The sequence below is a fragment of the Bubalus kerabau genome, chromosome 1 (assembly GCF_029407905.1).
Source record: "Bubalus kerabau isolate K-KA32 ecotype Philippines breed swamp buffalo chromosome 1, PCC_UOA_SB_1v2, whole genome shotgun sequence".
Lineage (NCBI taxonomy): Eukaryota > Metazoa > Chordata > Mammalia > Artiodactyla > Bovidae > Bubalus > Bubalus kerabau.
Genome location: NC_073624.1, coordinates 109,211,186 through 109,217,155, shown reverse-complemented (window position 1 = coordinate 109,217,155; position 5,970 = coordinate 109,211,186). Strand labels below are relative to the sequence as shown.

At 37.5% G+C, this 5,970-nt stretch overlaps 1 non-coding gene across 1 annotated transcript; it reads left to right on the top strand.

Annotated features, from left to right (window-relative positions):
- The first annotated feature begins 5,589 nt into the window (after positions 1–5,589).
- On the top strand, positions 5,590–5,661 carry TRNAY-AUA (transfer RNA tyrosine (anticodon AUA)). Its single transcript has one exon. It is a non-coding gene; the product is annotated as a tRNA-Tyr (tRNA).
- The last annotated feature ends 309 nt before the right edge of the window (positions 5,662–5,970 follow it).

The following is a 5,970-nucleotide window of genomic DNA, read 5'->3' as shown; positions in this document are numbered from 1 at the left end:
ATGAGAAGTTTGAATTGTTGAATTTTGTCATGGATTTATCTAAATTCATTAGTTTTCTCATCATTCATTCATTCAATACCTATTTTGCTCTCACTGTCGAGTATTGAGTACTATGTTAGGGATAGAATAATTAGTAAGACAGAAAGTAAGTCCTTATAAGTCTATAGTCCATTGGTAGAAGTAGTCAATAAATAAGCAAATATATTACTATATATGCTACTATCATGATCTTTCTTAGAAATAGTGTTATAAAGAAAAATAGAGCAGATTAAATGTAATAAGTTAAAGGGGTAGGTTATTTCAGAAAAGATGTTCATAAAAGGACTCTTTAAGGAGGTAAATTTGACAAAAGACCTGAATAAAGTGTATGAATAAGTCTTCTCAATATATGGAAAAAAAAATTTAAGTGAGGAAGTAAGTGTAAATATGTTGACTTCAGAAAATACCGGAGGAGCATTAGGAGATGAGATTAAAGAGACATGTAAGAGGAAGGAATGGAGAATCTACAAGACCATGAGGTAAGGTCCCCATGGTAAACCAGATAGGAAGCCGTTGGGAGTTTTTGACAATGCGAATGTTATAGTCAGATTTTTAAAAATTAAAATAACTCCAGCTATGTCGATAGTGATACCTTAGAATAAAGTGCTAGCACCACTCCAGTACTCTTGCCTGGAAAATCCCATGGATGGAGGAGTCTGGTAGGCTGCAGACCATGAGGTTGCTAAGGGTCAGACACGACTGAGCGACTTCCCCTTCACTTTTCACTTTCTTGCATTGGAGAAGGAAATGGCAACCCACTCCAGTGCTCTTGCCTGGAGAATCCCAGGGACGAGGAAACCTGGTGGGCTGCCGTCTATGGGGTCGCACAGAGTCGGACACGACTGAAGTGACTTAGCGGTAGCAGTAGTAGTGGAAGTTTAAAAAAGTAATCCAATTCAGATATATTCTGAAGACTGAGCACAATATAACTAATTTTTCATGATTTAGGGGTTGAATTTTGGATGTAAAAAATAAAATACTCCAAAGCTTTGACCAGAGCAACTGGTGGTGCCAAGTTTGAAGGGATAGAAATACTCAAATTTCTATTTTAGAAACATTAAGTGTGAGATGTCTATTAAAGATCTAAGTGAGGAGAGAGATTTGGCAGTCAGATGAACAGTCAAGAGATAGTGGGGCTTTTCTAAGATAAGTATATAAATTTAAGAGTTATCAAATCATGTAGATGGTTTCCAAAGGCCTAAGACTAGAAGACATTACTTAAGGAGTGGGGGTGGGTAGAGAAAGCAGAAGCAAAGATTTGATTTCCAGGTAATTCCAGGGCTTAATAGTCAGAAAGAGGAAGAAAATATAGAGAATGAGTCTGAACAGAAACAGTAAAATGAAACCAGGATTATGTAGTGTCATGGAATTAAAAAGAAGAAAATGTTTCAAGAAAGAGGTAAATGTCTAGTTAAATGCTGCTGAAACGTTGAGTAGAATTAAAACTAAATATAGACCATATAACCATAGAATTTACCAACATGGAAATTGTCATTATCCTTGAGTAAAACAATTTCAGTGGAATGGTTGTGATCAGAGCACTAAGAGATCAGATGGAGGCAGCAAGCGTAAACAAACCCTTTGAGAAATTTTGCCAAGATGAAAGCAGAGAATTTAAGGAGTAACTAAATGGCACATACGTATAGCTTTCTTTTTTCTTTAGTGAAAGATATTAGAGAAGGTTGATATGCAAATAGAAACAATCCAATAATTTGAGAAGTAAAATTTGTTTTGAGAGGGAAATGATAATTAAAGGAACAAAGTCTGAGATGGAGACAAGGTTGAAACGCATATAAGTGAATAGGTTGACCTTAGATAGGTATAGAGATTTGTCATCCAGTGTTACAGAAAGGATCTTCAGAATTCATCCACAGAGGCACAGACATGATGGCAGATGAGGTGGGAGGAGAAGTTCTGATTTGGTTGCTTCAGTTTGCTCAGTGAACTAAGATCTGGTTATCACCTAAGAGTGGGGAGAAGTGGGTGCTGAAAATTTGAGGAGATAAGAAAGCCTTCTTCAGCAATCAATGCAAAGAAATAGAGGAGAACAACAGAATGGGAAAGACTAGAGATCTCTTCAAGAAAATTAGAGATACCAAGGGGACATTTCATGCAAAGATGGGCTCGATAAAGGACAGAAATGATATGGACCTAACAGAAGCAGAAGATATTAAGAAGAGATGGCAAGAATACACAGAAGAACTGTACAAAAAAGATCTTCATGACCCAGATAATCACGATGGTGTGATCACTCACCTAGAGCCAGACATCCTGGAATGTGAAGTCAAGTGGGCCTTAGAAAGCATCACTACGAACAAAGCTAGTGGAGGTGATGGAATTCCAGTGGAGCTATTTCAAATCCTGAAAGGTGTTGCTGTGAAAGTGCTGCACTCAATACGCCAGCAAATTTGGAAAACTCAGCAGTGGCCACAGGAATGGAAAAGGTCAGTTTTCATTTCAATCCCAAAGAAAGGCAATGCCAAAGAATGCTCAAACTACTGCACAATTGCACTCATCTCACACGCTAGTAAAGTAATGCTCAAAATTCTCCAAGCCAGGCTTCAGCAATATGTGAACTGTGAACTTCCTGATGTTCAAGAAAACATCATGGTTTTAGAAAAGGCAGAGGAACCAGAGATCAAATTGCCAACATCCGCTGGATCATGGAAAAAGCAAGAGAGTTCCAGAAAAACATCTATTTCTGCTTTATTGACTATGCCAAAGCCTTTGACTGTGTGGATCACAAGACACTGTGGAAAATTCTGAAAGAGATGGCAATACCAGACCACCTGATCTGCCTCTTGAGAAATTTGTATGCAGGTCAGGAAGCAACAGTTAGAACTGGACGTGGAACAACAGACTGGTTCCAAATAGAAACAGGAGTACGTCAAGGCTGTATATTGTCACCCTGCTTATTTAACTTCTATGCAGAGTACATCATGAGAAACGCTGGGCTGGAAGAAACACAAGCTGGAATCAAGATTGCCTGGAGAATTATCAACAACCTCAGATATGCAGATGACACCACCCTTATGGCAGAAAGTGAAGAGGAACTAAAAAGCCTCTTGATGAAGGTAAAAGTGGAGAGTGAAAAGTTGGCTTAAAGCTCAACATTCAGAAAATGAAGATCATGGCATCCAGTCCCATCACTTCATGGGAAATAGGTGGGGAAACAGTGGAAATGGTGTCAGACTTTATTTTTTTGGGCTTCAAAATCACTACAGATGGTGACTGCAGCCATGAAATTAAAAGACGCTTACTCCTTGGAAGGAAAGTTATGACCAACCTAGATAGCATATTCAAAAGCAGAGACGTTACTTTGCCAACAAAGGTTCATCTAGTCAAGGCTATGGTTTTTCCAGTAGTCATGTATGGGTGTGAGAGTTGGACTGTGAAGAAAGCTGAGCACTGAAGAATTGATGCTTTTGAACTGTGGTGTTGGAGAAGACTCTTGAGAGTCCCTTGGACTGCAAGGGGATCCAACCAGTCCATTCTGAAGGAGATCAGCCCTGGGATTTCTTTGGAGGGAATGATGCTAAAGCTGAAACTTCAGTACTTTGGACACCTCATGGGAAGAGTTGACTCATTGGAAAAGACTCTGATGCTGGAAGGGATTGGGGGCAGGAGGAGAAGGGGACGACAGAGGATGAGATGGCTGGATGGAATCACTGACTCGATGGACGTGAGTTTTAGTGAACTCTGGAAGTTGGTGATGGACAGGGAGGCCTGGCGTGCTGCGATTCATGGGGTCACAAAGAGTCGGACACGACTGAGTGACTGAACTGAACTGAAGATGGTATAAGTCAATTTTTTTTTTTAATTTCATTTTATTTTTAAATTTTACATAATTGTATTAGTTTTGCCAAATATTTTTTGTAATTGGGAGACTGAACTCACTGGGGCCATATATTAGAATCCCGGAGCACTGCTGAGGTCCTGAGTGAGATAAGTGGTCCTGAATGTGAAGTGAGACTAGCCCACGTGCTTGTGTGTGCTTTCTAGAGTCATGTTTAGCAGTTCAGGTGCAAGCATAGTGTGCTAAGAGAGTTGGATCAAGTGAGGATTAAGGGTTTGTTTTTTTTTTTTTTCTTTTTCTTCAAGAAGGCACAGGTAAGAGAGTACAGGAGCTCAGGTTTTATACAAAAACTAGATGAGAGTTGTGGATGGGGAATCTAAACTGGATTTTTTTAATGAGAAAATGAGGCACTGATTGCCAATGAAAAAGTAATAGATCAGTGGATCAGTGATCCCAGTGGACTGAAGAACTGTTGGAGTGGGATTGAAGATTAGAGTAAATGACCTGAAAAGATAATGCTTTGAAATAGAAGAATATTGTCAGTTGGCTATTACAGGATACTTGAGTCATGAGCAGCTGGACCTGCCACTGCAGCTACCTACACTGAGGGGTAGCATTCTTCTTTCTCATATTAATAATTAAGAAAGATGGGTGTGCAATTCATGTCTCATGCGACAGGCTGAATAATGGAAAAATTGAACCTTCTTTTTGGAATGGCATTTGTATACTCCAAAATAATGATAAAGGTAAAAATTTATACTCTTATGCAAATGGCCCTTCATTGAGATATCCTGTATTTATGTGATTTTAAAAAATCTAGTCCATAGGTCAATTTTGAATAATTTTTACTGAAGTCATAAAACTTAGAGGATTAATGTTCAAGCTTGTCTTTATATGTGGTGTGCTAAAAACATTGGCATGCATGAAGTCAATGCAATAAAAGATGATTTAGCAAGTTTCTATAATTTTTATACAGTGTTTTAGCCAATATCTTATCAGTGCAAAATAATTCTTGGAATTTATTTGATTTATCCCATTTAATTTTATCTTACTGATCTTCATAAGCTCACCTTTGGCCTTGCATATAGCTTTTATGCATTTATAAGTTCCAAAAATAGTACATTACAATTTTGCTATAATTCTCCATTTTTACTCTGAAATACATCCTCAATACCTGGAAATAACTGAAGGTATTGAGTTAATACCTTAATATTTTGAAATATTAAGAAGGTATGGGAGTTTGAAAATGTTGCATTATCACTTATTTTACTTACATGTTTATATGAATATTAGCATTTAAAATTACTTTTTTGTGTAGAAGCTTTAGTAGACGCTAAATGGCAAATTCATTGAACTTATTTTGGAAAAAGAACGTAAACATTCCTTGTTGATAGTAAACAAAATAGCTAGCTTTATTTCAGAGATAAAAAAACATTTAATGTAATTGCACATGTATTATAATTTCCTAAATGGCATATACTTGCATCAAAATAATTTTACATATTTAGGGTCATAGCAAGTTCCTGGCACTAATTTGTTCTTGTGATTTAAAGCATGTTTTTTAAAATACAAATAACATATCTCATGTTTTTATATGACTACTTTCCTAGCAATCATATGGTTGGATATGGTTTATCAAGTAAGCAAGTCTTAATATCTCCAACTAGTACTTTGTGAATGCCTTCTGACATCAATGAATTGTGTGATGGTTTCTAAAATATATATACACACACACACACACACATATATATACTTCCCTGGTGGCTCAGACGGTAAAGCATCTGCCTATAGTGCAGGAGATCCGGGTTCAATCCCTGGGTTGGGAAGATCTCCTGGAGAAGGAAATGGCACCCCACTCCAGTATTCTTGCCTGGAAAATCCCATGGACAGAGGAGCCCGGTGGGCTACAGTCCATGGGGTCACAAAGAGTCGGAAATGACTGAGCGACTTCACTTTACATATATATATACACTTTTATTGTATACACACACACATATACACATGTACACACACAAATTAAGTCTTTTCTTTTTGACAGTATCAATGATACTCTCACTTATGTGAAAATTTGAACCCCATAGGGACATCTGGGGAATCTGGTTGAAAAGTATTGATGTAGAATACTTTTTGATTGA